Genomic DNA, 17,297 nt, shown 5'->3' on the forward strand with positions numbered 1-17,297 from the left:
TGCCGGGGGTTGGCCGGCGGAGCCTCCTCCGACGGTCAAGTCAATCAAGTGTATATAGAAGAAAGAGAGATAGAGAGAGAGGCTTGAGAAGATAATCACCTTTTTTAATAGTCCTGATACCCCCTTTTATACCTCTGCATGCTATATGTCCATTTTGCCCCTGTCAAGCGCAAGGCTCTAGGTAGGCGTCCAACATCTTTTCTAACTTGATTTGACTGGTCTTATAAATACTGAAGGCTGCTAATGACCAAGGCTCAAGGTCCGGGGACTCATCTGGAGTCCGGAGTCCGAAATCCCACTTGTGGGGCAAACCTGGCCCCACTCCAAAGTGGGGACAAATATTTCCCTAACAAAAACCAAGGAGACAAAAGCATTGGAAAAATAATTTAGTTCAGTACCACGCACCATGTAAATAGATTTTAATTAAATAATTAAGTTTGTTATAAAAATTTCAAGAATTCTGTGCGGTATTTTTTAAAACCGTCGTTATTTTGTTTTTACTGACGGTTTTTCAAAAACACGTTTGTAATATTTTTCATTTCAAACGCTTTTCAAAAAAGCGTCTACAAAAATTTAAATTTAGACGATTTTAAAAGGGAGGTGTTAGAAACACACTCAATATACACCAAGTGCATATTTACCATCTTACTGGGGTGATACCCACATGTAGTGGGAGACATCCCATGTGAGAGGGTGAGTGTGCACTTGGTGTGTAGTAAGTATGTTTCTATCATTTTTTGTTTTAAAAACCGTCTAGAAAAAAATCATCCATAATTGCTCCTTTTTTTTTTTTTTTTTTTTTTTTGGAGTGGTTCAGTACCATGATTCCCAAAGAAAGATTTTGTTCAATAAATTCAAGATCGCCCGGCTGGCAAAACTCAAAAGAGCTTAATTTCTCAGAATTTGAAGAACAATGTATGACATGTAGGATCACTTGGAGGCGAGGATAGAATGCAAAGGGAACTGAATTTTATCAAAGAGATTGGATTCCAAAACTAGCTATCAATGAGAACAAGCGTATATGGATTTGTTGCACAAGTTTGTCGTTGTATTTGTTATGGCAGGCTCATTGGCTAGGCCAATTAGGTAGTATAATTAAATTTTGTTTAACATTTTTTTTTTTTTGTTTTGCACAAATTAAGTTCTACATAAAAGAAAATTTATATGTAGTTAATTCGACACAAAATGTGTCATTTGTCAAAATTAAATGTCTTGCAGCAAACACGAATGCTACATGTTTCCAAAAAAAATAAGAGTAAGAAGCAATAAAAATTATAAACTAAAAATTAAAATTATTATTTAGATATAAAAAATATTTCATAAATTTATTGTTTTAAGATTCAAAATCTATTGAGTCCGCTTCCATGCTTCGTGTCACAAAATCTATGTACCATGTAGCATATCCCTTAGCTGTCACCTATAGTCATATTCCCATTTTCCACTCTTTTATCGTCTTAATCCTTTATTTATTTTTTCTATTTTTATAATTTGTTTATTTATTTTTATCTTTTTCTATTACTTACATAGTTTATATATATATATATATATATATATATATATATATATATAAGTTATTACTTATATAGTTACTTTAACGATTGGGAAATATCCTGAAAACACAGTACCACGCAAAGAAAAAACTGTGACATGATTATGATCGAGCTTCACACTTTTTTTTCTTTTCTTTTCTTTTTTAACCTAAAGAAACCACTTTCCATACTATGCAATTTAGTCTTTTGCTGTATTTTACATGCATGTTTTTATAATTTCATAATTTTATTGTCTTGCCATTAATCACATGTTTTCACAACGTAGAGTTTACAGTAAGCAAAGTAAATTTCATGTGAGTTGTAAACATGTATGTTTTATGTACATAAAATATTCATGCTATGCGAAAAATAATAATAATAAGTATTCGTGCAGTTATGGAATTGTAAATGAATGAGTTTCTGAAAAAAAAAAAAAATGGAATGAATAAATGAAATAAGATGAAATGATGAAAAAAATGAAATTTGAATAGATTAGGCAAATTCGAGAATGTCTTCCCTTCAAGTTCAATAGAACACTTACAAAAACAAAAAGCCTACATTTATTACAGGAATTAGGCTTGATATACTCGTCCATTAACCACTAACCCATGTGCACAAGCTTGAGTCTCAAGTATATTAAACGCTACATCTAACAGTACCATCTATCTTTCTTACCAGTAGAACAGAGAGCATAATGGACTTTGGCTATGTTTAATGACTCTAGACTCTAGTAGCTTTCTCACTATATATCTTTTCGATCTCTTACTTTTGATAAAAAGGATATTGATAAGGCCTCACAGATATTGAATGCACTCCCTCTTATAGAGAAATGGAATTGTCATGCGACCTTATTGGTGGGTAGGCCTTTAGGTTCTCTAAACAAATCGTCATGTTGCTTAAGGGTATCTGTCAAAGGCTCTTGCAACCCTTTGTTCACTTCTAGCTTTGAGGGAGTATTGGGATTGGCCAATAGTTGTAGAAAGACTCATTTATTTTCTTTTCTTGAGCGCTTCAATGATTCCCCTTCTTCTAAGCTCACGCTAGGCCTTTGTTGGAGACCTTGCAGCACATAGCTCCTCAATATTTGGCTGAGGATTCCCAAAACTATGTCACAGCCAACCAATGGTAAGATAAAGAGGTCAGTTCTGAAAACATCACCTTGCATTTTAATTCCCACTTCTCTACATTTTCCATGACTAGTCACTTCCTGTCCATTAGTGACCCTGACCGTAATACTATCTTGATCTATGGGTTGAAACCCAAAGTCGCTGGAATTTTAGTACCTAAGAATTTGTCTATAAGAATTATGACTTGTTGATACATTAGGATTCCTACAATCCTCATTGTCTTAGGACTAGGAGTACATATGATAGCATTAAGAGAGATTTCAAAAAAAATTTCCAAGAAAAACTCATTAGGATCATCTTTTTCTTGTGGTATGTCACTCATCTTATCTTTATCAATTTCTCCCATAGCCTCAATGAGAAACAACTTCAACACACTGCATACATGGTCTCTACTCCATTTAGAATCACATGAGTAACAATGTCCATTTTTCATTCTTTCCTCCATCTGAGCTTGAGAGATTTTCTAGACTATCACCAAGGTCTAGTTTGGATTGTCACTACCCTTCCCATTTTGTCTAGCCCCAAATATAGGCTGTATATTCTGCCTTGACTGACCTTGCATATTCCCTTGCGTACCAACATCGCCAATTCCCTTAGAGACTCCAATTGGTATTTATGCATTCATATCATGATTGGAATTATGAAATTGATTAGAATTCCATATAGGTCTAATAACTCTTGTAGTATTCCACACACATTCTTCTTGAATTCCGGTAAAGGAGTAGTCATCAATCAAGCTCTTATGGCTAAACATTCTAATCGGTAATCTTATTTTATCCTTTTGTCCTCCCAAAAAAAACTTCATTTGTAAGATTCTAACGGTCTTGGTATGTTAATGGCTAAATTATCAAATTGTGTCTTATAATCCTCAAGAAAACCCACTTGTTTCGGTTTAGTTAGGCTTTCCATAGGATCATCATATGATCCTTATTTCATCATTTAGTCCTCCCAAAAAAATACTCAATTTGTAAGATTCTGTCGGTCAATGTAGCTTAATGGCCAGATTATCACATTGAGTCTTATAATCCTCAGACAAACCCACTTGTTTCAGTTTAGTTAAGGTTTCCATAGGATTATCATAGGATTCTTTCCCAAATCTAACTTGTGTCGCCCTAACAAATTCTTCCCATGTAGAATCACTTTTTTTTTTAGCTTTCAACTCTTGAAACCACACAAGAGCCTTACCTTCCATATGAAAGGAGGGAATTGAGAGCCCTTGTGCATCCGTAGTTCCATAGAAGTCGAAGAATTGAGCAGCTCTGTAGGGCCAAGTTTCTGGATTCTCCCGATCAAACCTTGAGGAAATCTTTGTTGGATGCTACATGTACGTTCATTTATTATTTCAATCAATTGTGATTTTTACTACAATATATAGGATTGAGCAATTGTAGTAAACACATGAGAGTCATGTTTCTTCAAAATGTTTCTTCAAAATTTTTAAGGAATTTTATAGGGTTTACCGAATTATATCGAAATTTTTCTTCCAAATTTTAATGTTTTGATTTATTATATAAAATGTATTATGAATTAAAGATAAATGTTATAGATAAAAGTGACCTTATGTAATACCTCGTATTTTAAAATATTGAATAAAATATCTTAAAATATGATTTATGACTTAATAATAATGTAAAAGAATAAATATGAATATTTATGAAAATAAATATTAATTTATTAAGAAGCGTTTATAGTTTTAGTTTAATAAAAGTTCAAACAGACCTTAAACTTTGGAATAACGAAAATATCGTCAAAAGAACTCCGTTTTGGTCAATTCAAAAGCCAGAATGCTCATCTCAAAGCCCTCTAGCTACCCTCCGAATTTCATAATTTTTGGACTTCGTTAAGAGTACACAAATACTCGCAAAAAAGACTACCTCTGATTTGAACAAAAATTAGCATTAATAATTTGTAAGCTCATTTTATTCCCGCATGAACTAAGCCTAACCCATGTTCATTTTTGAAGCACACGAACCTAGCCCAGTTGGCATTCTACATTTACAGATTTTACATGTTATCATGCCCAGCCTAGTCCACGCCAGTCACGGACCCAAAGCTTGTTGGTCTTCCATTTTTCTGCATGTACAAAGAGCCCAACCCAGTGGCTTCAAAGAGAAAGGCAAGGGAGAACTCAGTTAGCAAAAGTATAATGCTACGTTAGGACCTAAGTATCAGTTAGAGATAAAAATTGCTGATATTTTAGGACAGCTCAACGTTCACGCGCAGATGCCGCCGTCCACATACGTACTCTCCACGATTTGTCTCTCAGCCCTTGATCAATTCTACTCAAAGCAATCCTAACCTCTCGTTTGTATATAAATAGAGGAGCCTCTCTCTTGATTCATTTCATCTCATTTTCTTTATAAACAAAGAAAACTCTCTACCATCTCTGTTTCTCTCTCGGTAAAGCAGCCCATTCGCTTCTAAACAGAGCAACTCCCTTGCTTGGTTCTGATTTGTTGAAGTGAGAAACATCTTCTTCTCCTTCATTCTATTCTCACGGGTTGCACCTCATCTGCTAAGAAAATCTTTTGGCAGAAACCCAGAAGATACCTCTCTTAGTAACTTGCAAAAACTGCACTTAAAACACTGACAAGAACTAAGAAAAAAAATACCCTCGCTCACCTCACCTATGTGGGTGCTCGGTTTTTGGAAGGAAATAGGAAATTTTTTTTGGATCTCTTACCTTGCCCAGTAACAGAGAAACTCTTTCCCCTCTCTTTGGTAAGCCACGACTTCCAGCTCCTCTGTAGGTAGTATTTCTTTAAGTTTTTCTTTGGTACTCTGTTGCTAACTCACGTCATTTGGCCGAAGCAAAAATCCTTCACTTTCGGTCAACTTGCAGCAAGGAAGAAGACAGGTTCTACCTCATCTAGAAGCATCCGTAAGCTTCTAATTCTTGTAAAGGATGAGTAAGTGTGTGGTGGTAAAAGCATATATGTGTGAGAAGTGATGTGAATATATGTGTGTGAGGTAAGGATGTGCGTGTGTACTGAGGACGTGTGTGTAATAAATGCATGTGGGTGTTACTAATTATACATATGTTTTGGTGATCTGAATATATATATATATATATATATATATATATATATATATATATATATATATATATATATATATATATATATATATATATAGGATCCGGCTTCAGTGCTGTAAGAAGAAAGTACAGCACATCTGCTGTTAAAAAATGGATGGTCAAAATTAAATGATATAATTTTTTAAACAGACGACGTCGTCTACTTAAATGATTTAAACGGTAGTTAACGTCTGATTCTAAAGACAGACCTATGAAGCCAAAATACAAGATGCACCGCGTGAAACAACAAAAGACCCTTCCCCTTCCTTGTGAAGTTCGTCTTCTTCCATGCTTCGTCTCTGTTGTGGCTTCTCACCGAAAGTTTGGCGTCTCTCTGCACCCTTGCTTCCTCTAGCTCAACATTTAGTTGTTCAAAACCTATTTTTCTACCAAATAATGAGAGGCTAGAGTGTAAAAATAGAAACAGCAACCAAAAATTATAACACGAATATTTATTCCATCCCAAAGAGAGAAAGAGAGCCAAAAGGATTATCTTACCTTGCATTAACCAGCCCTCCCTCCATACTGGCATACACTAACTGTAAAACAGAAGAGACAGCCATCCATTATTCACAATTGCATAGCATACAGTAATAAAGAGAGAAGGAAAGGAAGAATGCAGAAAAAGAAAGTTGTGTGTGTGTGTGAGAGAGAGATAAGCTGCAGAGCTCTGGCAGTTTTATTTTTATTTTTCTGACTTTATCCATGAATTTAATTCTCCTACTCTCTCTCTCTTTCTGACGCAACACTATAACAAGAAAGAAACTAAGAAAGGGACTGAAAGCAAATGATAAATTCAACCAACTAAAGCAACAATGAATGCAAATCTTATTGGCTAATTAAACTTGCGCATGCAAATCTTTATGAAGATGATAAAGTCTCTAGCTGGGCCACGGCATATATCTAGTTGTTTGTTGCTCTGTTTTCCCCTGTTTTGCCATTCAGTTGATGTTCTGTTGTTCAGTGACCCCCGTACAGCGTATGCATCACTCACTCTCTCTCTCTCTCTCTCTTTGGTTCCTACAGTATAAGCTCAATGGTGGTGAGTTGGTCCTTGAAGATCCTGGTGGTTTGCTCGTGGATCTTGGGGACGTTTAAAAAAGGCAGCGAGAGAATAAGCGCCAAAAGTGGAAATAATAATCAGGAAGGTTGAGATCTTTGGCTATAGGAAGAGCATAGGTGCAGAAAAAGGTCGATGATAAGGACACGAATGGTGGATGTAGGAGGGGAGATGCTTGGGCTGTCCAGATTGGAGCATGTGGTGAAGAGGATGGTGATGGAGAACTTGTGACCGTAATGGGTGAAGGATGAACTTGCCAAGCTCTTGGCAACCTTGGAGATTATGTGGCCATGCCTGGAGGCTGGAGCTGGAAGTAGAACTATAGTGCCTAATCTCTGAACCACTTTTTGAGCGGTAGGAGGTGACGAGGTGACAGACTAAGAAGGTAGGACGTTAACTACCGTTTAAATAAATCTGTTAGTTACTTTAAGTAGACGACGTCGTTTGTTTAAAAAATTTGTCCTTTAATATTAACTGTCCATTTTTTAACAGCAGATGTGCTGTACTTTCTTTGTACAGCACTGAAGCCGGATCCATATATATATATGCCGAACTAACTATTTGATTATAAATGTGGTAATATAATTAATTTATTTTATGCCAATATAATATTTAAGCGATATTAGAAATTGGGATAAATGATTTAGAAGTCGAAAGTGATAAAATGTTAAAATAGGTTCTTAGTATTTTATACTAATATATTATCAAATCATATATATATATATAAAAGTCGAGTTCTTCCTTAGAATGACATAGAATGATAACACGTGGTATGAACTCATACTTTTTATTGACTAAACCGGTCATTTAAGTACTGAACCGGTCTTTAAAAAAAAATTGAACCGGTCTATTTAATCTCTCTCTATTAATGATACAATTAGTCTATCTCTCTTAATAAATGATACAATTAAAGGTGTTTCTTTAGTATTTTATATTTTTTGTTGAAATCTAAATATGTTTCTATTTTGTTAATAAAATTTTTGGTTGAGTAAATTTTCATTTGAATGTTTATGATTTTTCTTTCCTTTTTTTCCTTTTTTATTTTTTTTTATTTTTTTTTATTTTTTTTTATTTTGTGGACGTTGAAGGACTTTAGATTTTATATATTTTTATAATTAGAATCTAGATATTCTTCTGCAATATTTTTTTTTCTTTATACTTTCCATTTTGAACCATGCTACCTATGGGAATAAATTTTCTTTGTATTTTTTTTCCTAATGTCTTGAATTATTTTTCATTTTATTTGTATTGAAATATAATAGGTCTCACATAAAGGTTCCTACTAATTTTGTATTAATGCTTTGATATTTAGATTAAACTAAGTATTCTTTTTGATTTTTTTTTTCTTTATACTTTTCATTTTAAACCATGTATACCTATGGGAATAAAGATTGAAAAATGTTTTAATGTATATGGATTAAATTAAGATAAAGACCTATGTTTTCTAGAATTTAATTTTTTTTGGTTTTAATGTATTTGGAATTTAAATTTTCTTTTTGCTATTTTTTTTAATACTTATTGTCGTTATAAATTACACCTATGTGAACAAAGATTTTTAAAAGTTTTGTTTTTTTTGGGTTAAAATAAAATTAAGGGTCTTAACCTTTATTGTCTTTTTATTAAAAGATGTGTGATATTTTTTTTTTTTACAAGCATTTTTTAACTTATAATAAAAAGACCAAATATGTTTAAATCCTGAATCTAAATTATAATGAAGAAACCCGCGCATAGTGCGGGTTATGAGCTACTATATATAATTGTACAGTCATTATTCTTGTGGATCTCTCTTTGTAGCAGAGTACTGTGAGTATTCTTACTCACTGAGGATCATACGTGGTTGTTTTCTATAATGTTGTGATTTTTGTTTTATTTAATTATACGCATAAAAATAGTATATTGCATACCGTTAATAATTCTGATGCAGGATTAATAACAAGTTGGTTGTTGGGATGACCAATGGACAAACATACCGTCTGTGTAAAAAACAATAATGAATACAAATTGGCTGTTGGGATGGTCAATGTGCTAGGCAAGTTTTGACTACTTAATTGACTGTCTGGATGGTCAATGTACTTGGTTGTTGGGATGACCAATGTACTAAGTATGCTACTTTAACTATTAGTGTAGAAAAGCTACGAAAACATGGTAAGGGAGTCTGTGCTCCAATAATTAGTCGCTTAAACGAACAGGGATTTAATGACCCTGGTATGAAAGGAGTGCAGAAGAAAACAATTAAAACTGTGCATATAAAATTGTTATTACATCATATAGTTGCATCGTATATTGTTAAATTAATCAGTAATCATCATATTATTGTAAACAGTGGACTCACTAGCTATTTTTGTATTATTGTTTTCTCTCTATATTATATATTAATATAGGTTATGAGGAGGAAGAGTATCAGGATCGTCCAGATCCTTAGGTGATCTTGTTGGCAGTATCTGAGACTAGGATGCCTCTCATTTTGTGGACTACTATGTTTAGTCTATTATTATAATATTCGGAAAACGATATTTATATTCCGCTATCAATTTATAATTCTGATGAAGTCGTAATGTCATGTGGAAATAAAAATTTTCACTTACTACTTTTTGTAAAAGGCCAAGCGTTACACCTTAATGCATGGTTGAACGGGCACTACTTTTTAAATCAGGCCATGCATGCAGGTGCATGGCAGTGTCACGTAAAATATTAGCAACTATGCCCCTGTTTTGTTTGAAAGTGAACCACAAGCCCTAACAAAAATTGCTCGACATCGGCTACTTAAAAGTACAAAAGTCTTAATGATATTACCCAGAATTGTCACTTTTTTTTTTATTTTTTATTTTTGAAAAAAAAATAAAGTTGGCTTCATTGATCCAAGTTAGAAGGCTTGATCAACAAGTACAAAAGAATGTACTGCCAAAGGGCAATCATCCACCCATACATTATCCAAAGAATAAGAAAATAGCCAATTTCGCCAAGTTGTGAGCCACAGAATTGGCTTCACAACAAACATGTTGAATCTCAAAATGGTGCTAGTTGAGCCGTCGAGAGTGGAGATCATCTATCAAGTGACAAAAAGAACTCAAGCAAGGGGAAGCTTGCTTGACCACTTGCATCACCCACATGGAGTCACCTTCACAGATAACCTGCTGGAAACCCAACTCATCGCACAAATTTACACCTTGCCACAAAGCCATGGCCTACGCATCAGATGTGTCAGTGATATAAGGTATAGGTTTAGTTAGCGTTTCCTGGACTCGCCCAAGCTCATTAGGAACAATCACCCCATGCCCATTCGCCTGGAGACTTTGCACACCATTGCATCCCAATTAAGCTTTAGGAAGCCCACTGCCGGGTGGATCCACTTAGTCTCGTGAAGAACACACTATTGCCCTCCCCAAAGCACACGAGCAAGCTACAGTCTTGAAAGTATCCACAATCTCCATAGCAGCCTTGCTGACATACATAGGATGGTTGAGTTCCCCTTCAAAAATGAAAGTGTTCCACCGTAGCCAGACAAGCCGCACCATTGTGAGAACTAGTAGGAGGTCCTCATCCTCCAGTCGATCTCTGAGCTGCTGAACCAGTCTTGCCCCATCGCTCTCAGACAACGACAGTTTTTGGATCCATTGGGGACAATTCTGCCACACGGCCACAGCAGCTGGGCAGCTCCAAAGAGCATGCCAACTAGTCTCGATACATGTGGAGTAGAATGGACACATGGGATCTAGCACAGACTTACAACGGAAGAGGTTTTCCTTTGTGGGTAGAATACCAGCACAGAGCTTCCCAAGAAAGTGTCACAGAACCCCTGGACCATCAAGACCCCAAATGAATTTCCATACCTCAGAGTTCTCCTGTGAGCAAGGACGGAGCCAGAAATTTTAATGGGAGGGGGCCAAATAATTTTTTTTCTTAAGTAGGAATTAAAGTATATGTATAAAGGCAAATTTTAAGTAAATTAAACATAACCTAGTTTTAATATTTTTATTATTCCATTCAAATTAAAAATCAATAAGCAAAAGTGAAAAAGAGTTTTTAGAAAAAAAAAAAAAAAAAGTAAAGAAAACCACTGGCCAAAGATTCAGAAAATAAAAAATAAAAAAGGTCTTAGTTATTTTTTCCACACATTCTTAGGAAATCGAGCTTGGTTAAGCTTGTGACTCCTCAAATCTACACCTGTCTTCTTCCAATGCACTACTTTACTAAACTCTTTTCGTTTACTTTGAACACAGTCTCTACAACTTTGTAAAGATCTTTCTATTGTTAGATTCTTAGACATGTCCCTTGCTACCAGTGAAATATTAAAGGAAAAAGTTTTGACAATAGTTGAAGAGATGATAAAAGGGAAGGGGGCAAGGAAAAAAAAAATCTTGCTAGGGGCCAATAAACAAAAAAAACCTTAATTTGATTTATCTTAAAAAAAAAACCTTAATTTAATTTTTTTTTTTGTTTTACCTTAATTTTTTTTTATTATTATTTTTTCCCTTAAGAGTTGAGGGGGGGCCATGGCCCCCACCGGCCCCCCCCTCTCTCCGTCACTGCCTGTGAGGTAGAACACTCCCCACATACTGACAGCTTTCGAGAAATCTCCATATGGTACGCACTCCTAACTGTAAAAATGCCAAAAGAATTCCCTATCCACACCAATTTATTCGGCTGGCCCACATATATGGCATTAGCTTCAGAAACAGTAAAGGAGCGCCTGACAAGTGGGATGTTCCAACCACCCGAAACCGGGTCAAGAAGGGAGCTTACCTTTGCCTCTGGATCCAACCCTTCCACTGGGCATTGAGCTTGATAGGATGGAGGAATAGGCACCCACTTATCCCCCTAAATTCGGATACTCTCCCTATTCCCAACCCGCCAGAATAAACCCCTCTCTAGCATCGCCCTAGCATTAACAATACTCTACCAAGCGTAGGAAGGGTTATGGTCCAACCTAGCATACAAGAAATTGCTTCCTGTGTAGTATTTCTCCTTCGAAACAGTAGCCACCAAGGAGTTAGGGAGTTGTAAAAGTCGCCAATCCTGTTTAGCCAATAGAGTCGAATTGAAGGTCTCCAAGTCCCTAAACCCCATCCCTCCTTTTACCTTAGAAGCCCCCATCTTGTCCCAACTCAACCAAGAACACTGGTGAGAGTTGTTGTTACGGCCTCACCAAAACCTGCTGGTAGTAGAGTTTAGAGATTTGCACAGGGTCTTGGGCAATTTAAAAACACCCATGGTGTACGTTGGGATAGCTTGAACCACATCCTTGATCAAAATCTCCTTGCTTGCCTGGGAGAGGAACCTCTCTTTCCACCCTTCTAACTGTTTCTGCACCCTACTATGGATGGTTGCGAAAGCTTACATCTTAGATTGACCGACCATGGCGGGAAGACCCAAATATTTCTCATATCCCTTCATAGCTGAAATCCCCACAATAGAGGCAATAAAACGTTGGAACTTCTTGCCTGTATTCTTGCTAAAATAAATAGCTATCTTGGCACTATTCAGCTTTGGGCCAGAAGCATGTTCATAACATTGGAGCAGCTTCATCACATTCCCCCATTCCTGAAAATTGGCTTCACAGAAAAGGCGACTATCATCAGCAAAAAAGAGGTGTGTCAGCTGGAAACCCGTAGCTGACATTGGCACTCCCGATTTCTCCTGTTTGACCTGGTGCAACATAGCACAAAACAAGAAGACGTAAGGGGATAGGGGATCCCCTTGCCTAATGCCCCTACTGGGAATGATTGGACTAGAAGGTGTTCCATTGACCAAAATAGAGTAGGAAACAGTGGAGATACATGTCATAATCAAGGAAATCCAGGAATTCGCAAACACTAACCTGCGCATGGAGGCTTTCAAAAAAGCCCATTCAACACGATCATAGGCCTTTGACATGTCCAATTTGATAGCCATATAACCCTTCCTTCCCTTCATCCGTGTGACCATTGTATGAAGGGCCTCATAAGCAACCAAAACGTTGTCTGAGATGAGCCTGCTTGGACCAAAAGCACTCTGGCGCTGAGAGATAATGGAAGGCAAGACCAATTTGAGTCTGTTTGCCAGGACTTTGGCAAGAATTTTGTACAAGAAATTGCACAAACTTATTGGCTGATAGTCATGAGTAGAGACAATAGATTGGTTCTTTTGGATCAGCACAATATTGGTCGCATTAATGGCTGGATCAAAGTAGGGCTGGCAATTTTCACATGACATGAAATTAGCGGGTTTGAGTCTACCTTAAACGGGTTTGGGTCATAAACGGGTTTGGTTCATAAACGGGTCGACCCGTTTATCTCGGCTTGGCGGGTGGCCCGCCAGACACGATTAAGTTATTAACTCCATCTTCTTCTTCTTTTTTATTTATAAAAAAAAAAAAGAAAAAAAAAAAGAGGGAGAATGGGAAATTGTGGGGAATGATCTATAACATCTGTTTTACTGTTTTAGCCTTTTAAGCTTTTAGCTGAAATCAAAAGATTCAAAAGAATCAAAACACAAAACTAGGGACAAAACCGAAAAAGTGAAAACCCTAAGTCCCTAACTTCTTTCTTTTTTGGTTTTTCAACTTTTTTCTTCAGCCTCGCCGCACCGCCGCCCTTCTTCTCTTCTTAAAGCATTGGTGTCTCACGGTAACATTTCCGAGTCGTCAACCTTCAAATTCTCAGCAATGGCGAGGAAGCAAAGCAAAGGAACCACGACAACCTTCGTCTTCTTCGCCCTACTCTCGTTTAAGCGGGATATTTGTACTTGTGCATGTTGTGATGGTAACAAATACTATGTTGTGAAGGTCAAAATAGTAGCACCCTAAACAAAAAGGTGAGGCCACTTTTCTGATGTCAAAATGTCAAAACTATATTCGTGAATGAATACGTTATTTTTTAGCGCTAAACACAAATTAGTCACCAGAATGTTTTTACACCGATAAGAAAAAATTAAACAAAAAGAAATTTGAATGTTATGACTTTGTTCTTTGTTGAATATAAATAACATCAAGACTTTTGTGAACTAAAACATGATAGTATAAATATATGCTTGAAATTTGAAATTGAAAAGTAAAAAAATTAAACGAAATTAATGCATGAAGAAGAAAAAAGATTTATACGAAGGAGACGAAATAATACCAAAAGATAAAACTAGGAAAATCACCAAAAGGAAAAAGAGTGCTGCGGAGTATTTCATATTGAGAAGAAATTGAGTAGAATTCCATATAGGTTTAATAATTCTTCTACTATTCCACACACATTCTTCTTGAATTCTGGCTAAGGAGTAATCATCAATCGAGCTTTTAGGGCTAAACATTCTAATTGGTGATTGTTGTGCAAATTATAATACTCGCAAGTGCATGAATCGTTTGCAATATAGCGTTAAAGTTCCAAATTTAGCGGTTTATGATAAAATAAGACATAAACAAAATTAATGAAAATAAAAGAGTTCTAAGGTTTTGGAATCTACACCCACCAAATCATAGCAACCTAATCTCATACTCATCTACACCATTTGAAGTTCTCATCATACAAATCTTATGTTTGTTCTACTTTTTCTTCAAAAATTGTTTAAATCATTCAATGAATCCATTCTTCCACAAATCACAAAAGATATCTAGTTTCAACTAAATCATCAAATGTATCCATAGAATGAAACACAATGAATATTCAACATAAATGAAAACCCAAGCCATCAATTTAATGAAACCATTTCAAATCATCACTTGTATCCGGAAATCACAAGAGATATCTAATAATAATCTAAAAAATCGGAGTAGAACAATGAGAAATCAAAGCCCATAAACTCAAATAGCATAAACAAGCAATGAAACTCAGTTTCTATTCAATGGTGAGGTTTCATTCTCAACCCTAGACGAAATTTCAGTTACAAATAACTAAGGACCGCATAAATAAACTACAAGAATGTATTAAAATCAAAGATAACTTACAAATGAAGGATGTTCTAGGTGAAAATCACCCAAGAACCCTAAACTAGAGCAAAATCGGCCCCTGGGGGCGCCCAAACGGTCTTTGCCGCGGCTCCTTGTATTGAGAAAATGAGAAAAAGACGTATATATAGAGTTAGCTAGGGTTTCTGTCCCGATTTACTTGATATTCGATCGATCTACTTTTTCAGCACTTTCGAAAATCCGGCTTTTCTATGTATTTTTGCCTTGAAAATTGTCATTTTTCTCTTATTACCCTGCAAAACGCAAAAAAACTAAAACTAACCAAAACATCAGAAAGTAACAAAGCTAAAGGTTTAACAAATGTAAATTAAGGGGTCTAAATATACACTTTTTGGCACTCATCAAATACCCCCAAACTTACATTTTGTTAGTCCCTTAGCAAAACAAAATGAAAAACAAAATCAAAGCATGAAACATAAGTCCTCTTTCGTGGGAAAAACGATTGCATTGAGCATATGCAACAAGCCTTTTAAACCCCTAAGGCTCCCTAGTGGACGAGTGAAGTCTCGTGAGGATTTGCCAGAAATGATACCCACAAACATTGAAACACTGTGTTGTCAATAAGAAAGAATTTTTTACACAAACCATGGTTCATACGTCATTGGCATGCTTAAAAAGACAAACCCCATCATAAACATCAACAGGGGATCCAACATCAAATCACTCATTAATGGACAATAATGACTTCACATTTTCTCAAAAGTGTAGAGTGAAATCAACATGCAATCATGAGGTTTCATTTTAATCTCAGAATAAGTACCTCAAAAATCATTGGAATCCCTATCAAATGAAACAACCAAGGCAAGATATGCAAATTATTTTATTTTATTTTAGTTATCTATTTTTGTGGTTTTTTTATTTTATTTTTTTTTTATTTTTTTATTTTTTTTTTATGTGTAGGCTGTGCAATGCTCGGCTCCCTTAAGCTTTCTAATTGACCCATGTAACGAGTGTTGGGCCAGTGGCTCCCAAACCAAATGGTCTTAGGGCACTAGATGTAGAAAAATCCCTAAGGGCTTAATTTCTCAAGTCAAAAAGGCTACGAAGTCAAACTAGCCATACAATTATCCAAATTGAAATTCTCACATTTTGACACGAACACTCAATATTTAATGAGGCAAGAGGCCCGATTACTCAGTGAAAAAATCAAAATGATCTCTTTATATATATATATATATATATATATATATATATATATATATATATATATATATATATATATCTTGCAAGCCAAGGTTATTTATCAATAAGTCATCCAACAATTCTCAAAATACACAATTAAGCACAAATTCATACCCCACAGATAACATGCTAATGTGCTCGTGATAATTCAACTCAAGCAAGTGAAGTCTCACTAACCCAAAAATAAGTCAAAATTTTCAGATTCCTAAAGACATGATGTGTTCAAAACTTTAAGCAAACCAATGAAATGCAAACCACAGTTACTGTTTAACTAAAACTTGACAACAACAATTTTTTTTTTTTTTTAAAACATTTTAAGAACAAAAAGACAACTAAAAATAACTAAACAAACAGAAAAATTAAACAAACAAACAAATGGACAGAATGTTTTTCCATACCCCCAAACTTGAATTACACATTGTCCGCAATGTGTAGTGTAAAAATACATTATTAGAAATACTGAAACATCGAGGTGTGAAAGGTCAAGGTGTCCCCCAAACTTAAACACCAAAACACCTGTCAACAAAAACTAACAACAATATTTTCTCACAAGAAACACACATCAAAAGGTTAATTGCTGTCAGAAATAAAAGAAAAATGAAAAGAAATAAAAATGAAATGAAAGAAATCAACTATACAAAAAGGTAAAAGAAAATTTACAGCGCCTTCCCCGATCATGTGGATGTCCAACCAATCCCCTCCACCTTTTCTTCTTTGAAATTTGATATCCCTCGGGTGGAATGTTTCACTATCTTATGTAGCCCACTTACTTGCCTTGAAGGATCTTCTTAGGACGATGGTTCCTAGATTTGCGCGGTTGTGTGCATAGATCCTTGACAGTTTTGGCATAAGATGGCTCTTTGAGACATTGAACAAATGAAGCTTGGGGCTCATGAAATGTCTCAAGAGGGATGGTGATGAAGGAATGAGCTTCAGTACTCATTTTCTTGTCGTTAGACGACTTTGGATTTGACGGGGGCGCTGCTTGCTCAAGGTGCTCCTCTCCTCCTTCCCCTTCAAACTCAGCCGCTGAAGAAGATGTGCTGGGGAGTGATATCTCAATGGTTTCTCCATTCTCAGGTCGTGTCTTAGGAGTGGGATCCAATAAATCCTTTTCTTGCTCAGGTACCAAGTCTAGGTTAAATTCGATTTGAGCATTGCTCTCTTCAAAAGGATCTTCCAGACTTGGTCCATTAGCAATTTCCTCAAAAACTACCTCACTCCCAAGTGTGGTGGTGGCCTGGGCATGCTTATGATAAGAAATGCTGAAATCATCCCCATCAATCATGTAATACCTTGTGGCCATCAGCTGACTTTGAAACTCTTCTTCCTCCATTCTAGTGACTTCATCAACTAGATATTCTATCTGTCCTTTCATCCTGGCAATCGCTTG

This window comes from Alnus glutinosa, chromosome 10 (genome assembly GCF_958979055.1).
Source record: "Alnus glutinosa chromosome 10, dhAlnGlut1.1, whole genome shotgun sequence".
In the NCBI taxonomy this organism is placed as follows: Eukaryota; Viridiplantae; Streptophyta; class Magnoliopsida; order Fagales; family Betulaceae; genus Alnus; species Alnus glutinosa.